This window comes from Bubalus bubalis, chromosome 4 (assembly GCF_019923935.1).
Source record: "Bubalus bubalis isolate 160015118507 breed Murrah chromosome 4, NDDB_SH_1, whole genome shotgun sequence".
Classification (NCBI taxonomy): Eukaryota; Metazoa; Chordata; class Mammalia; order Artiodactyla; family Bovidae; genus Bubalus; species Bubalus bubalis.
In genome coordinates this window covers 115,201,862-115,219,282 of record NC_059160.1, presented here as the reverse complement: position 1 = coordinate 115,219,282, position 17,421 = coordinate 115,201,862, and the positions used below count along the sequence as shown (strand labels likewise).

General features: G+C 38.1%; 1 pseudogene; it reads right to left on the bottom strand.

Annotated features, from left to right (window-relative positions):
• Positions 1–1,094: 1,094 nt before the first annotated feature.
• On the bottom strand, positions 1,095–2,127 carry LOC112584415 (annotated as a pseudogene).
• Positions 2,128–17,421: the final 15,294 nt, after the last annotated feature.

Here is a 17,421-nt window from a genome sequence, read left to right as displayed (position 1 = left end):
TCTATACTTTGCAAACAATTTTTTTCACCTCTTTCATACTATCCTTCCCCAAAAATCTGCACAACAATTTCCACAAACTCTCCAATACCTGGATTCCCCATTTTGGTTTTATCAGTTCCATCCTGGGCTACCCTTCTTCCTTACTGAGCTTGAACTTCAGGCTTGTTCATCTAAAGTTCAACATCATCAGCAACCTGTAAAATCCAAACCTTGGAGCAGTGACACTTAGCCTTTTTTGTTTCTACATTTTTATATTTGAGAATACCAGATAAAAACCCCCTAATTCTTTGATTTGACACTACTTTAAATTCATGATTTTCAGCCTTGACTAGAACCTCAGGATCACCCTCTGTACTCGTCCTTGTTCCCTCCTCCTTTCCCCTCAAAACATATTTCAGAACTTGCACTTCCCTCAAAACTCATCTTCACTCAAATTCTATTCTTTAGTTCTGAGCAGATTTCAGTCTTCTACTTTATATTTCACCAACAGAAAAAAGATTCTCTCTTTGACTCCCTATATCCTTACTGATGAAATATACTATCCATATGGAAAAATAACTAAAAATTATTTAAATCAAAGAAAAAAAGTGGAAGTGCCAACATTTAAATTATTTCAATCATTTGAGGAGTAGGGTCCTAAACCATTTAATGGGGGGCTTCCCAGGTAGCGCTAGTGGTAAAGAACCTGCCTGCCAGTGCAGGAGATGTAAGAGATGTGGGTTTGATCCCTGGGTCAGGAAGATCCCCTGGAGAAGAAATTGGCAACCCACTCCAGTATTCTTGCCCGGAGAATCCCCATGGACAGAGTAGCCTGGCAGGCTAAAGTCTATGGAGTCGCAAAGATTTGAACACAACTTAACAAGTAAACCACCACCAACAACCCATTTGATAGCTCAAAATATGAAAATAAACCAGATCTGATTCAAATAATTATTGACAACAGGTGTTTCCATCTTTGTATTCCTGTCTAGATAGGGACTGGACCAAAAACTACCTACTTTCGTATTTATTACTCATAAGCTATATGTATACTTTAAAGTCTGACCCAGTGCAATTAGATTTCTAAGACGGACAGCACAGAGACAGCGCCACTTTCAAGTTGAAAAAGACAGCATGTCTTTGATCACTGAGCTGGGGAGAGAACTGCTGAGACCTGGTTCTCTGAAACGCATGTCTTTCAAGGCTTCACTTTCACTTTCATCAAGACAACAATCCTCAGGTATTGTTGACAACTCGGGAATGTTGTATTTGCTGTCTTGGATGGTCTGGGCTCTGTACCTGGAAGTAATCCAAACCAGTTCCTTGTAACATTCAAGAGAAAATATTCAGCTAGTCTTTAGAAGCTATTTCCCTCCAGTAAAAGGACTCAGTATCATTAATTTTTGAATACTTTATAACAAGCCAGAGAAGTTGCAGTAATGAAAGATGTTTCTACTTACAGATTGAAAAGTCACAGAACTAATACAGATGGCTTTGCTTTTGAAAGGACTACCAGAAAATTGCAAGCTTTAAGCGAAGCTTCCAATTTATCAAGGCTCAATATTTCTTTCCTCTCTGAAATATGAAGTATAATAGTCTTGGGTAAGCAAAAAAAAAAGTTTAATAAGCAGTATGTTCCATTTCATAGTCCTGATTTTTTTTTCCAAAATTATTTTCTCCTTTGTTTTCTGTCAGAAGCAATGCATTTACATTGACTAATCCATATTACTTTTTGAGTAGATGAAACATTGCATTCTTTTTTAACTATTCTGGCAGCCAGCAAAAACAACAGACTCCAGTGAAAGACAAATTTTAGGGTCTACCTTCATAAAAGCCAAGAATCTGTCCAAAATATTGACAGCCAGGTTAAAAGTTTATGTGCAAGATTGAAAATTTTAAAAGGTGCTTAAAGCCCTTAAATCTCAACATGTCTCTGTCTTCAACACATCTTGTTATTGTTCTCAGAAGTAGCCTTCATCAGGCTCAGTCATTTTTTTGTGCTTGGAATTCCTGTTCCTGCTCCAGGGAGAGTTTCAGCAGCTCAGAGAGCTGACCTTCTTCCAGACTCCCAAGACCTGTGCTGCCACACCCTTCATCAGGTGGGAGAGGGAGCCTGTGGTCTGGAGAGGGGTGGGCACCGAGGAGCATACGGACCCTTCCCTGGGTCAGCGACCCGCCAGGGCAGCAGTCCCCCGGCAAGCACCCACTCCCCCCCACCTCTGTGTCCCTGCCTCAGCCTCACAGTCGAGCTCGGTGCCACTGCCCACGCCCACCCTCCCTCTGGCAGCAGCTCCTCCTGCAGACTCTGCTCTCCCAGCAACTCTTCAGCAGAAGCTGGAGCAAACCTCTCCATGTTCATCATATTTTTAATTTCCAAGGTGAAAAATTGCTCTTTGATTTTTCTTTTTTCATAAGATCCCATTTTTGTCCCGTTTTTTTTTCTACCCTTGATGATATAAACTATGACTTTCTTTTGGTTCTCTGTTCCATTGATTGCTTTTGTCCACATTTCTTTTTTTCTATTTATTTTTGGCTCTGCTTCTTGAGTCGTCTTTTCTCAAATGTCCAGTTATTATCAGCATTCGTTCATGTGTGAAAATGAGAAGCTGATTGGAGGACGTGCCTAGGTGTGGAAGGTATAAACCTGGCTGTCTAACAAAGCAGAAGCAGCCTCCTAGTCCAGCATTTTAATATGTAGATGTTTATATAACACCACTGCTCTTAGCACCAACAGATACTTTATCCTGTATATGTTGTCGCTGAATCCAGAGCTCTGTGGCGTAGTTTCTCCAGACTGCACCTGTTGCCCTGAAGGATGGATATGGTAGGGTAGTTCCCTGACTTCTCAGGGAAGTGCAGGGGAGCAGGCAAGTTCAACCAATTGACGTACAGGTACTAAACCAATCAGGTCTTGTTAGGCAAATTAGATCAATTCTTGTAGGTACTTCACCTCCTGTAGGCATTTGGATTTCTATTTCTTCTACCCAAGTCCATCAGATCTCCCCCATCATTTTGTTGTCTAAACATTTTTCGAAATCGTTCATCCATAGTTTTCTCTTTGTGTTGTCTTTATCCTTGTGGTTAATCCTTTTTTGATTCTTCACTGGTATTTTAGTGAAGTTTTTGGAGGGAGAGCTAATGGACAAGAGTGGTCAATCCGCTAAACTTACCTGGAAGGGCCCAGTAGTTAGCAGTCGATATTTCTGAAACATTGGACAGTATCACAGCATGCATATGGATGGGTTGGAGGTCATACATATTGTTATATATCATTTGCAGCATTAGAATATCATTTATGACTCTACCTTCAAAGTATGATCAAAATTTGAACACTCCAGAAGCTGTCATCCTAATCCAGTGATGTCATTTTAAACCAGGACACCACCATCTGTCATGTGGACTGAAACAGTGTAGCAAATGAGAAAAGCCAATCTGGATTTATCCTGACTGCCTGAAATCAGCCCAATAGCTGACTTCAGCTCCAAGTTATGCCTGCTAGCCTTCAGAGGAGAGGTCCTAGCTAAGGCTTGAACTGTTCAATGAGTACAACGCCTAGCAGTCGTTTCACGGAATAGGCTTTCAATTTCCCCCCAGATTTAAATCTGACCTAACATTCATTTCCTGCCTTAATATGTGCTCACCAGCCCCTTAACTCCCTTTCATTTCTGCCTTCTATAGAAGGGATATAGACCATTGACAACCGTGTATTCTATGGCAAGAGAAAGAGTGTGGAATATAAAATAGAAAAGTCTCTTTAATGCAAGAAAAGATCTGTAATACATGAGCCTTCACTGATAAGAACAATCTCGGTTGATGTTTTGTAGTTTTGTCAAAATACATGCAGTAAACTTTCATTGAGTAACCAGCCTTCTCTTGCTGATTGTGTAAATACCATTCCTCAGCAAACCCATAAAGAAAGATGTGAAGCACATGATCCTGAGAGGAGGTAGTTGCTCCAGTACTGAGGTTAGGAACTTAGCCTTGAACAGTTGACCACAAGTTCAGTTAATGCAGCTGGCAGAATGGTCCTGGGAGCATATGAAATACCACTTTCAAGCCTGCCAGAATAATTTGGGAATGTTTCAAAGTGAGCTTATATATATTTTTTAATATATATTTACATATATTTATATTTATATGATTTTACTTATTTAATTTAGTTGTTAAGTTTCGACTGCGCTGGGTCTTCGTTGCTGTGCAGGGGCTTTCTCTGGTTGTGGGCGAGCAGGCGCTGCTCTTCACCGTGTGCACGGCTTCTCATTGCGGGGGCTTCTCTTGTTGAGCAGCATGGGCTCTAGACGCTGGGGCTTCAGTATCTGCAGCACTGCAGGCTTGGGAGTTGTGGCACACAGGCTCTAGAGCACAGGTTCAGTAGTTGGGGCACCTGGGCTTAGTTGCCCTGTGGCATGTGGGATCCTCCTGAACCAGAGATCAAACCCGTGTCTCCTGCATTGATTGACTGGCAAATTCCTATTCTCTGCACCACCAGGGAAGTCTAGGGAGCTTTTCTGAAAACCAATGGACACAAGTGAAAATGCACGCCCCCCTCCACGTTTACCCCTAATTTTTCTAACCACAAGAGAGACCTGCCAACAATTAGGTTATGCCCATTCTCAACCACCTGCACTCTTTTTCCAAAAATCTTAAAATTTATCATGTATACCATTGACCCCGTCTTGTCCCAAGCTACCTACTACTCCATCAGTACCTCATATTTTTTAATCTTCTCTTTTACCTTATCATTCTTATGTAGTACCCTTGCTTTATTCTCATAAATGCTTTTTGCCTTACTTTATTTTGCCCAATATTAATTCGGCCAGATTAACTTTTTTGAATGGTATATATATTTTTGAATGGTATATATTTCCTCACCCATTTCTGTGTAGTTTTGACTTAGGTGATTAGTTATTTAATTTGGGTGTCCCTTATAAGCAGAATGTGCCTAAAATTTTTATTCTTGTTATTCCATGTGATAAAAATCTGCCTGGTAAAATTAGCCCAGTTGTATTTATTATGGTTACTACTATATTATGATTTTTTTACAATCCTATTTTGTGGTTTCTGTTTATCCAAAGTTTTTATTAGATTCCTTCCCTACTTATCTTCCATTTGATAACTATTGTTTACCTGTTTTATTTTTTATTGGGGTATACCTGATTAACAAACAATTTTGTGATAGTTTCAGCTGAATAGCAAAGCAACTCAGCCATACATATACACATATCCATTCTCCCCCAATCTCCCCTCCCCTCCAGGCCGCCACACAACACTGAGCAGAGTTCCATGTGCTCTTCAGTAGGCCCTTGTTGGTTATCCATCTGAAATACAGCAACGTGTATATGTCCATTTTTATGTTTTATTTTTTCTGTGATGGTTTTTAAAGCTGTAGATTGCATTTTTATTCTTTTTGGTGACGTCAACTAAAATGTTGACATGAGTATTTCACTGTAATTTTTAGCACAATTTAACGGTATTTTTACCTCTGCCCCCAACCGATCATGTCATCTTTCACAATCCCTTCTCACACAATGTTATTGTTGTTTAGAGTTTTCATTTTATTCTTTATTTTAAATACAGATACAAAATAACTTTTTATCATCCATTAAGTTATTTTAATATTTTGTCATTTGCTTGCATTTGGAGCAGAAGATATGAACTGTCTTTGAGTGGAAGCCCTTTAATCTATGAACATGTGTAAGTCTCTCCCCGCTATTCTGAGGAGTTCCAGTGCTGTCAACAGATTCTCAAAGGGGAATGTTATTGAAAGATTAAAAATCACTCACCTTTAGCATAAAATCCAAGTCCCTTTATAAGGCATGCAAGACGATCCAGGACCTGCTCTTACCCATCCCTCTGGCCTTCCGTCACTCCTTGTTGGACTAGTCAAATTCCAGCCAATGTAAACTATGGGAACACACACACACACACACACACACCCACACCCACACCCACACCCACACACACGCCACCTCCTAGGTGGGCCCTTACTTCTGTGCATTTGCTCTTGCCTTTCTCCTCCACGCTTCTCCCATCCCCATCCCTGATACACACTGACTCCCCTCGTCCTTTAAGAAGTATCTCTGGGTTCAGTTCCCGTAAGCATTTTCCTCTGGTTAGCCACCACCGTCACATGGCTGGGGCTTCCATAGTTCCTGATATTCCATAGTTTGGTTTATATTATACAACACAGCTGTTTCCCACGTGAGATAGTCACACAAGTGTAGTAATTCCGTGGTTTGTGTTTGCACACTCTCAGTGCATGGCACAGGGCCTGACATACAGTAAGTACTCAGTATAAACTTGCTGAAGAAAGTAACAAAGAACTATGGGCCTGCTTATGGGTAGAAAGCAATTAGGCTAAACACTTTGAATTAAGATTAGTGTTTATCTATAGCTTCAGAATTAGCCAACCATAAGGAACACCAGTGAGACTCTTGATGAAGAAACTAGAATTCAATGATTTAGTTGGAAAATAATGCTGTACAGGGATTGGACAAAATAAATGTGTGTGTAAACATACACATGAGGCATATATTTTTATTCCATTTTTCTAAAAGATGACTTCTTCTGACTGAGTCCTGAGGAAAAGCTTGCTCAGAAGATACAATTGATAGGTCCTAACTTGGGAATGGGACAGTGGAGCTTTCAAAGTAACAGAGGAAAACTGGGAAACAATAATCTGACTTCACTGAGAAATATCTTTAAGCCAAGGAAAGGACAGAGCCTCATATAAACATGCTGTTTATAAAACAGAGGTAGTCAAGAAAAAGGTGAAGAACAGCAAATATTTAATATAAGGAATATGGATATTATAACATTGCAGTCCAGCCTTAAAACATGCAAAGAAAACTCCTCAATAGTGGAGCAAAATTGATAATCAAAAGCAGGAGAACAGTAAACAGCTTCCTACAAGGAAACCAAATTGAAGAGTGCTTTGGACTACCAAAGACAGTGGACGGATGTCTCCAAAAGTCTAAAGAGAGAGCAGGTGACCTAAGATTCTAACCTCAGGTTGTCCCTACTGCTTGGTGACTATAGGAGCCATGCTGAAAGAGGCCACTTAGAACACTGAGGACTGAAATGTTACAGGAAAACTCAAAAAGTAAATCTGTAGACGTCTTATAAACTGACTACTCACTTTAGTGATTCCTAAATAATAAAGAGGAGAAGATAAAAGTGATCATTTAAAAGGGTGAGAAGGAAATATTCAGAAGGAGAAGTTGGTGTGAAATTTAAGTACCTCTAGTAATTTTGGTAACATAACTTACAAAAATGTCAGTTCTTCACAAAGAAATCATCAAAAATATGACAGGATAGACAAGATAAATATATGGTATAAAAATGATCTGAAAATATTGGGATTATTGAGGTAGATACAATTTTAGTATTATGTCAATGAACAAATATTTATTTTGTATTTATGTTCCAGACACAAAGCCAGGGGCTGTGCCAGACAATGAGAATATAGTAATGAACAATTAAAAATGTCAATTGTCTTCTCAAGGAAGATAATAATTGATTTAGACAATACCAGTGGCAAAGTGATATAAAGGGTAAAGAGAATGTTGCTGCTGCTGCTAAGTCTCTTCAGTCGTGTCCAACTCTGTGTGACCCCATAGACGGCAGCCCACCAGGCTCCTCCGTCCCTGGGATTCTCCAGGCAAGAACACCGGAGTGGGGTGCCATTGCCTTCTCCAATGCATGAAACTGAAAAGTGAAGTCACTCAGTCGTGTCCCATGTCCGACTCTTTGTGACCCCATGGACTGCAGCCTACCAGGCTTCTCTGTCCATGGGAGTTTCCAGGAAAGTGTACTGGAGTGGGGTGCCATTGCCTTCTCCGAAGAGAATGTTATGGACAGTATAAAAAAAAGGAGTCCTAATATTTCTGACATTACAGATGAAACCTGAAAGTGGTTTTTAAATTGTTCACGAGAAATTTCAGAACTAGATTAGTCACCTTCTAAATACTAAAATACAAAAAAAAAAAACATAAATAGGAAATGTATCAAAACTTAGCCCCTGCCTTCCAGCCTTCATTGCCTTAGGTTGCTCCATTTCAACTTGTTATGTATCATCTTATCTTTTCCCCTTTTTCATGACATACACACGCACACACACACACACACATATGCTCACTTAGAGTATTTTTTCTATATGTTGTCAATCACTTATCACAGTTATTATAGTCATTGACTTCTGGATCTGCAGTATCCAGGACCCATAAGCCTGCTTGAGGACAGAAAGCATTTTTTGTTTGTGTTTTTTTGTTTTTAATATAAATTTATTTTAATTGGAGGCTAATTACTTTACAGTATTATAGTGGTTTTGCCATACATTGACATGAATCTGCCACAGGTGTACATGTGTTCCCCATCCTGAACCCCCCTCCTACCTCCCTCCCCATCCCATCCCTCTGGGTCATCCCAGTGCACTAGCCCTAAGCACCATCTCATGCATCATCAAACCTGGACTAGCAATTCGTTTCACATATGATAATATACATGCTTCAATGCCATTCTCCCAAATCATCCAACCCTCGCCCTCTCCCACAGAGTCCAAAAGACTGTTCTATACATCTGTGTCTCTTTTGCTGTCTCACATGTGGGGTTATCATTACCACCTTTCTAAATTCCATATATATGCGTTAGTATACTGTATTGGTATTTTTCTTTCTGGCTTACTTCACTCTATATAATAGGCTCCAGTTTCATCCACCTCATTAGAACTGATTCAAATGTATTCTTTTCAATGGCTGAGTAATATTCCATTGTGTATATGTACCACAGCTCAGAGAGCATTTTTTATTCCACTTTGTACCATGAAGATCTAGCATAGGAAAACCCTTCCTTCTCCGTCTCAGTAGAAACTCGATATTTACTCTTCCACCCCAGGTGGGCCCATATCCATTATAATCTCCTTAGACTCCCCCTGGGCTTCCCTGGTGGTTCAGGCAGTAAAGAATCTGCCTGCAGTACAGGAGACTGGGGTTCAATTCCAGGGAAGATCCTCTAGAGAAGGGAATGGCTACCCACTCCAGTATTCTGGCCTGGAGAATTCCATGGACAGAGGAGCATAGCAGGCTAAAGTCCATGGGGTTACAAAGAGTCAGACATGACAGAGCAACTAACACACACACACACACACGCCACTCCAGATAGAAGAAGTTTAGATCCTGAATGGATTTGTTGGCATTTCTACTTCAGATCTTGGAACAATAAAAATAAAGCTTGCTTCTCTTCTTGGAGTAGGACTGGAGGGATCTCGTCTATTCTTTTCTGTATCTTATAGGAATAAGAACCAAGCATAAATTATTATCTCCACAAATTATGTTATATTTATCTGAGTCATTGGTCAAACTGTTAGAGGAAATAAAATACTTTCAGCAAGAAAATTACATGATACTTAATCTAAGACCATAATAAATAAACTCCCTAGTTGCCAGAACTAACATAATATAAAGAGTAACGGCTACAGTGGTAAAATACATGTTCTGCAAGGTTTTACATTACTCTTCAATTTGGTGATCTTTCATAAAGTATAGCATTTTAGAGTCTATGTATCACACATTCTATCAGATAACCTTCTACCACACAACTGAAATCACAGACATATCATCTGTTTCCTCCTTTAGTGTCTCCAAAGAATTTTATAAACTGTTGCCATATTAATTAAATCCCCTGAATACTTGACAAAATGTTTTTAATATCCTTGCTTTATTCAAAGTTTGACATGAAAGTGAAGGTGAAAGTCACTCAGTCGTGTCTGACTCTTTGTGACCCCAAGACTATACAGTCCATGGAATTCTCTAGGCCAGAATACTGGAGTGGGTAGCCATTCCCTTCTCCAGGGGCTCTTCCCAACCCAGAGATCGAACCCAGGTCTCTGGCATTGCAGGCGGATTCTTTACCAGCTGAGCTACCAGAGGAGCCCAAGAATACTGGAGTGGGTAGCCTATCCCTTCTCCAGGTATCTTCCTGACCCAGGAATTGAACTGGGGTCTCCTGCATTGCAGGCAGATTCTTTACCAGCTGAGCTACCAGGGAAGCCAAAAAATTAACCCCAAAACTTAGCAGCTTAAAGCAATCATTTTATTTTGTTCACAAAGTTATGTATCAATTATACCTCAAAAAATCTGAAATTTAGGAAAAAAAAAAAAAAAAAGAATATGGAAGCACTAAGAGTTCAGCTGGGTGGTTCTCATTTGGAGTCCATCATATAAATATAGGGAGATGGGCCTGAAATCAACCCAAAATGACTCACTCACCTGGCAGATAATTGATACCTGCTCCTGGCTGGGAATGCAGATCTGGCTATTGATTACAGCATCTGCATTTGGCCTCTGCCATTTTTCAGTCATGTAGTCTGACTTTTTACCTTGTGGCTTAAAAGTATCAATAAACATGGCAGAAATTAGGTGACTGTTTCTTGCCTAATCTGAGAAGTAACACAGCATTAATGCAGCCAAAACCATTGTTAGAAACAAGTAACAAGTTATCCAGAACCAAGCAGAGGGGAAATGGATCCCACTTCCTGATGTGAAGCCAAATTCACTATGTAACAACACTATATGGGGTGACATATTATTGCAGCCATCTTTGGGAAAAATCACTTATAGAATTACAGACAAACAATTGTCTTAATGTAACACATCAAGCATATTAGGAATGTTGCCTAAAGTCTCTATGGATATAAAATTAGTCTTCCATATGTGTTTGTATTAGTCTCTCAGTCGTGTCCAACTCTTTGTGATCCCATGGACTGTAGCCCTCCAGGCTCTTCTGTCCATGGTATTCTCCAAGCAAGGACACTGGAGTGGGCTGCCATTTCCTTTTCTAGGGGCTCCTCCCAACCCAGGGATTGAACCCGGGTCTCTTGCATTGAAGACAGATTTTTTTACCATTTGAACCACCAGGGTATTTTATTACTGATCACTAAATAATTGATAGCCTTAATACAAGATTTTTAATTTCATTCATTGATTTGATAAAGGAAGAGAATTGATAATAATGAGAAGTTTATTAGATGCAGGAGTAAATGGTGACATACAAATTATTTCTACCCATGATGTGCATCTCTTTAAAAGAAGAGCTCTTTTTAAAAAGGTGGAAAAAAAACAGTTTTTAAGATTGCCATTAGGGATTAATCAGAAAAAAATAAGAAAAATTTTGATTATTTCAAGCAAGAAAACAAAGGAATTATATGTTACATCTGTCTGCTAGATTGTGCTAAACACTGTATCTAGATATGTATTTACATTTACATCTTTAATTATATCCAATTGTATATGTATATTCAACCTTCAGATGAAGAAGTAGAGACTCAGTGATACTAAATTGCTTCCCAAAGTCCTATAGCTGATTTAGACCAGGGCTCAAGTTTGAAGGCAGTATTGTGACTTTAAAGCTTGTGCTCTTTCCACATCATTTGTATTACAATAGTACTGTAAGCACGTACTTTTCCTTAATTTAGTGGTCATCTGAATACTTCTCCCAAATTACTGTTCCTTGACAAGGGAGAGGGTGGGAAGATTTGGGAGAATGGCATTGAAACATGTAAAATATCATGTATGAAATGAGTTGCCAGTCCAGGTTCGATGCACGATACTGGATGCTTGGGGTTGGTGCACTGGGATGACCCAGAGGGATGGAATGGGGAGGGAGGAGGGAGGAGGGTTCAGGATGGGGAACACATGTATACCTGTGGTGGATTCATTTTGATATTTGGCAAAACTAATACAGTTATGAAAAGTTTAAAAATAAAATAAAATTTAAAAAAAATAAATAAAATTAATTGAAAAAAAAAAAAGTTCTACAAGAATCTCTTCAACTACTGGATAAATGTGTAACTTTGATAAGTGATTTCCTTGCATTGCAGTCATTTGTTTCACATTGGCTTTCTCATCATCTAAAACTCTCAAAAAACTCAACAGAGAGTTACAAAGGTGAGGAATCTTCATTTATATATAAATGCATTCAGCCATGGTTCAGAAATCCCATTCTAACTTGATGAAAAGAATCCTTAAACACAACAGGGACCGTGATTGTTTTCTCCTTGCATAAAATTTTTCACAGAGAGGTAATTTTTTCATTCAAACCCTTCCAGATAATTTTGTATACCCCAAAACTATACAAATCAGCTTATATGAGTTATTAAAGAGAGAAATCTGACAATGTGTATCCACTAATGCTTTCCTAAAATCTCCATGACCAGATTTCCAAAACCTTTGCTGTTTCAGTTTTTACTGATATGTAGAACCTTTTAATTGCCATCTCAATACCTAATAATCGAGTATTTTCAGAACGGTGTGTTATTATTAATATTATTCCCCTGGAATGACCCAGACAGCTCTTCCATGCTCTACTGTGCCTAGTTTATGCTTGTGATAGTAATCATGAATTAGTAATCATGAATTCGAATTTTTAACTCTGTTTTTGGCATTATGCCATGCCATATTTGTGTCTGGGTGCCTACTGCAATGTCTGACCAAGACCTGCAGCTGTCAACTGACAGCTAATTTAGGAGTGGCTGGTTTAGTTGCAACAAGTAATAGATCCTTTGTAGTAATTCTGACGTCCCCTCCCTCCCTCAAATCTTTGAGGTTGGTGAAAACTAGCTATTCCTTCTATCCTCACTATCTAGTTACAATGAAATAAATTTCAGAGTAAATTCTGCCACATGTACAGACGTTTATTAATGAGCACATCTCAGCAAGGAGGCACAGATAGATTCCACAGCCTCTTCTGTAAACTCAGTGAAATTCCAGCAGCCTGCCCTTTTGGGAACTCCAGTCAATGTTATACCTGAATGGCTCACCAGAGGAAGCTGCAGCAACATTCCAGGGAAGGGATCTGGTTACCGGATCTTTAACAACCGGTTAGTCCAAAGTCGTTCTGATCCCCAGGTGGACACAAGACCATTTAGGCCTCTCACAAGAAGGTGCTTTCATGAATAAAACCCATTGTACTTAGGAGGCTAATTACCTAGTGAATACAATAGCTTCTGAGCCGCGAGGCCTTGTTGATGAAGTGCAGTTTGTGCATTCTTTATTAGGGAAACTTACTGCTCCAATAACTGAATTTTTCAGGAAACTGCACATTCATACTATTTACATGGTCTGTGCTAAAATGTTAATGCAAAAATATTCAAAAATAAGAACCATTAAACGTTTAGCTCAGTTCAGTCTCTCAGTCATGTCCAACTCTTTGCATCCCCATAGAGTGCAGCACGCCATGCCTCCCTGTCCACCAACTCCCAGAGCTTGCTCAAACTCATGTCCATCGAGTCGGTGATGCCATCCACCCATTTCATCCTCTTTTGTCCCTGTCTCTTCCTGCCTTCAGTCTTTATCAGCATCAGGGTCTTTTCCAGTGAGTCAGTTCTTTGCATCAGGTTGCCAAAGTATTGGAGCTTCATCTTCAACATCATTCCTTCCAATGAACACCCAGGACTAATCTCCTTTACGATGGACTGGTTTAATCTCCTTGCAGTCCAAGGGACTCTCAGAAGTCTTCTCCAACACCACAGCTCAAAAGCATCAGTTCTTCAGCACTCGGCTTTCTTTATAGTCCAACTCTCACATCCATAAATGACTACTGGAAAAACCATAGCTTTGACTAAATAGATCTTTGTTGGCAAAGTGATGTCTGTGCTTTCTAATATGCTGTCTAGATTGGTCATAGCTTTTCTTCCAAGCAGCAAGCATCTTTTAATTTCATGACTGCAGTCACCATCTGCAGTGAATTTGGAGCCCAAGAAAATAAAGCCTTTCGAGGTTTCCATCGTTTCCCCATCTATTCCCCATTAACAGTTGCTGCTTACTAAATCTCACATGTATCCTGTCAAGAGATTTTGATTTAACACCAACCACAGGTCAGACACTGTGCTAGACACCAGGGTCATAATGCTGATTAAGATATGGTTTTCATCCTCAAGGATCTTACAAACTAGTGGGAGAAACACAAGCAAAGTAATCACTATAGTATAAAGTGATAAATGCCAGATTAAAGGCACCAGGGGCCAACGGGATCCCAAAGAAGAGCGACCACATCAGACTCAAAAGTTTGTCTGATTGTAGCCTCTACAAGAAATGGTTCTCGAGGTAGTCTATGAGCTAATTGGGATGCACTGAATGGAATAAATAATTTTGGACAAAAGTATTATAGCAGAACAGTTCTGAAGGAAGAGAAGTTTGAAATCTCACAGCCCGTTTTAAAACTGTACATAGTTCAGAATGGCTGGAGGGTCATGGAGAGTGAGCAGAGTGGAAAGAGAGGAGCTCGGGGGACAAGGTCGGTGAGGTTTATATGTTAAGGTAAGGAGTCTGAACTTTCCTGAAAGATACGGAGTACAGGGGAGGGTTTTAATCATGTTTAGTTTAGAAAGATCATTCCAATAGTAATGCATAGGATGGATGGAAGTAGGATTGGGAAGGGACAGTTGATGAGGGGGTATGTGGTAAAAGCTCGAGCAAAGGCATAAGCAACTGAGAATAGTAAAGGGGCAGATTCAAAAGAAGGAAACCAGAGGACTTGAGACTGAGTGTATATAAAGTGAGAGAAAAACAGACTATCTCTGCCTCGGGCAACTGTATGGATGGTGTTACACAATAGGTGTAAATGACTGAATGAAGAAATGATCAAATGAACAGTGACTCCAGTATGAAGCATTTATTCTTGACTTTAGGTCGACATCCAGGGCTTCCCACATGGCACCAGTGGTAAAGAACCCGCCTGCCAGTGCCAGAGACATAAGAGATGTGGGTTCAATCCCTCAGTTGGGAAGATCCCTGGAGGAGGGCACGGCAACCCACTCCAGTATTCTTTCCTGGAGAATCCCATGGACAGAGGAGCCTGGCAGGCTGCAGTACATGGGGTCGCAAAAATTCGGGCACAACTGAAGTGACTTAGCATGGACGGATGAAGACATCCAATAAATAAGTTGTCCTTAGGAGTTATAGAAACATCAAAGTGGGAAGCAATGATGAGAGCTTTCTGTCTGTCAGTTGCTAATACAATCCACTGGATTCTCCTTCTCTTGCATGGCTTCTGGTTTTACAGGCTCAGGTCCTCGTACTTCTTTAAGCACTTTCACTGTCGATGTTTATTCTCGCTGGTCAACCTAGTAGTGATTGTAACTTGTCACAGTGTATATTTTATTTTGCAAGCTCTATAATCTCATAAACACGTGTTAAATAATCTGTAGTTAGCACAGCTTACTTTACACAATTCTCTCTTGAAGTAATGGACAGGTTAGATTTAGAAATTGAAAGTAATTAATAAACTAAGATGTGTTTTACAGCTGCATCAATATTATTAATTATTCTAAGTGACTCTCCCTGTGCAGAATCACTGGTTCATTAAGCACATATATGCATATATTTAAAATCAGAACATACACTTTTATCTATATTCCAGTTGCTCTATCATACAAATGTATATTCTTTCCTAATTAAATATAGCTAAACATTCCTAAATAATATCTATTTTCTAATAAAATGTAAATTTTCCCTGAAAATTCTATAAAACTTTAAGTGTAAGAATAGAAACAGTAAAATCAAGATATAGAATTCAATAAACAGTATGGTTAACTGGAAAAGCAATTCTATACCATAAACAAGTAACTAACCTTTTAAAGATCTTGAGAACAGTGAAATAATGTAACTATAAACTTCATGTAAAATCATCACAACATATAACAATATTTTAAAGCTTATCAAGAGATTTTTTAGAAGATCTTGAGAACAGTGAAATAATGTAACTATAAACTTCATGTAAAATCATCACAACATATAACAATATTTTAAAGCTTATCAAGAGATTTTTTAGAAGATCTTGAGAACAGTGAAATAATGTAACTATAAACTTCATGTAAAATCATCACAACATATAACAATATTTTAAAGCTTATCAAGAGATTTTTTAGAATATGAAGCCTATATTTTTAAATATAATGTCAGAAGTCAGTTATTATGCTATGGATGTTTGAAAATATAGTTTCTATTAAATGCTCTTCTATGAAATTGAATACTGAATAGTAGATTTTACTATACCAAAGCCAAAGAAGAACGTAGACAATGGGACAAAAGCAGAACGATTTATTGTGCCACCAATTATAATTTAACAAAATATGTCCAATAACATATTGAATATGTATTTTATAGCTTTATATGGAAAAACAGTGTAAAATAATAAGATATTAACTATAAAAGGGTTAATCCCTTAAATACAGGAATCACAAATATTCAGAGAATCACATGAATATTTATATTAAGACTTTGGAGGTTTATTTAAGAATAGGCTGTCCTATTAGTATGTTAAACCCTAGGAGAATCCTAATCTATAGGGTTTTAAATGACTACAGTTGGAGAAATTTTTCCAAGATAAAGCATGTGACTCAAAAATAGTGTTACAGACTTATTTCTGTCAAAACTTCTTCCAGCATATTGTTTTAATTGAAATAACCTAATTGAAAAAAAATCCAAGGAATAAATAATTTAGCTAGTGAAAATAGCACTGAAATACTTATGCATACTTTGTTTCTGATTATTCAGTAGAAAGTTTTAATACCTCCTTGAATCTTGAAAAAGTACTACTTTAAATTTATGGAGTTCACACACATCACACTTCTGATAATGTTGCCAAGGGTATAGATGAATGCAGTTATATGCCAAAATTTATTTTTTATAAAGTATGTATTTTCATTTTGAACCACTTCTTATTTAGCTTAACACTGTTTTTTTTAATCTCTTATCATAATATATAAAATTTTAAATTCTAATCTTGAAAACAACTCTATAAAGTTCTTCTTCTCTCTGTATATCCAAGAAGTGAGAAACATAGAAGAATTCAGAAAGAATGATTGCATCTAACTTTTAAATATTTATTTAGAAAAAGAAATGTTTCAGTTGTTTAGTATACCAAAAGAGGTACTATTTATAACAGCATACATTCATTTTAGGACACAAATGAACTTTTTACAATTTGGTTAAGGATTATTAAATTATCCCTTAGTCCATATAAGTGATAATATACTTTTTAAAATCTTTATTTGATATTCAAGGAAAATATTTATCTTCCCACCATGTGTTGCTTCTAGTTAAATAATAACTGTATGCAGATAGTAAGAATTACACAGATTAAAAACTGCACACTTAAAAACAGAATAAAAGAACAGATAGAACTGGACACTAGAATAATTACATTGTGCTGTATTGAACAAACAATAGTACATGATTTGGGAGACAAGTAAGTGCTTAAATAAGCATTTTTTATATAAACCTCCATCATTCTAAATATTCATGTTACAGAAAATACCCATAATCACACGGCATGGAAAATTTCTTTTGCATATCCTTCAATTCATTTAACATTTTCAGATGTTTGAAGCAAGCTGAACTAATCCAATCTCATAGGCTTTGGGCCTAAGTCTCATTCATCAAATTG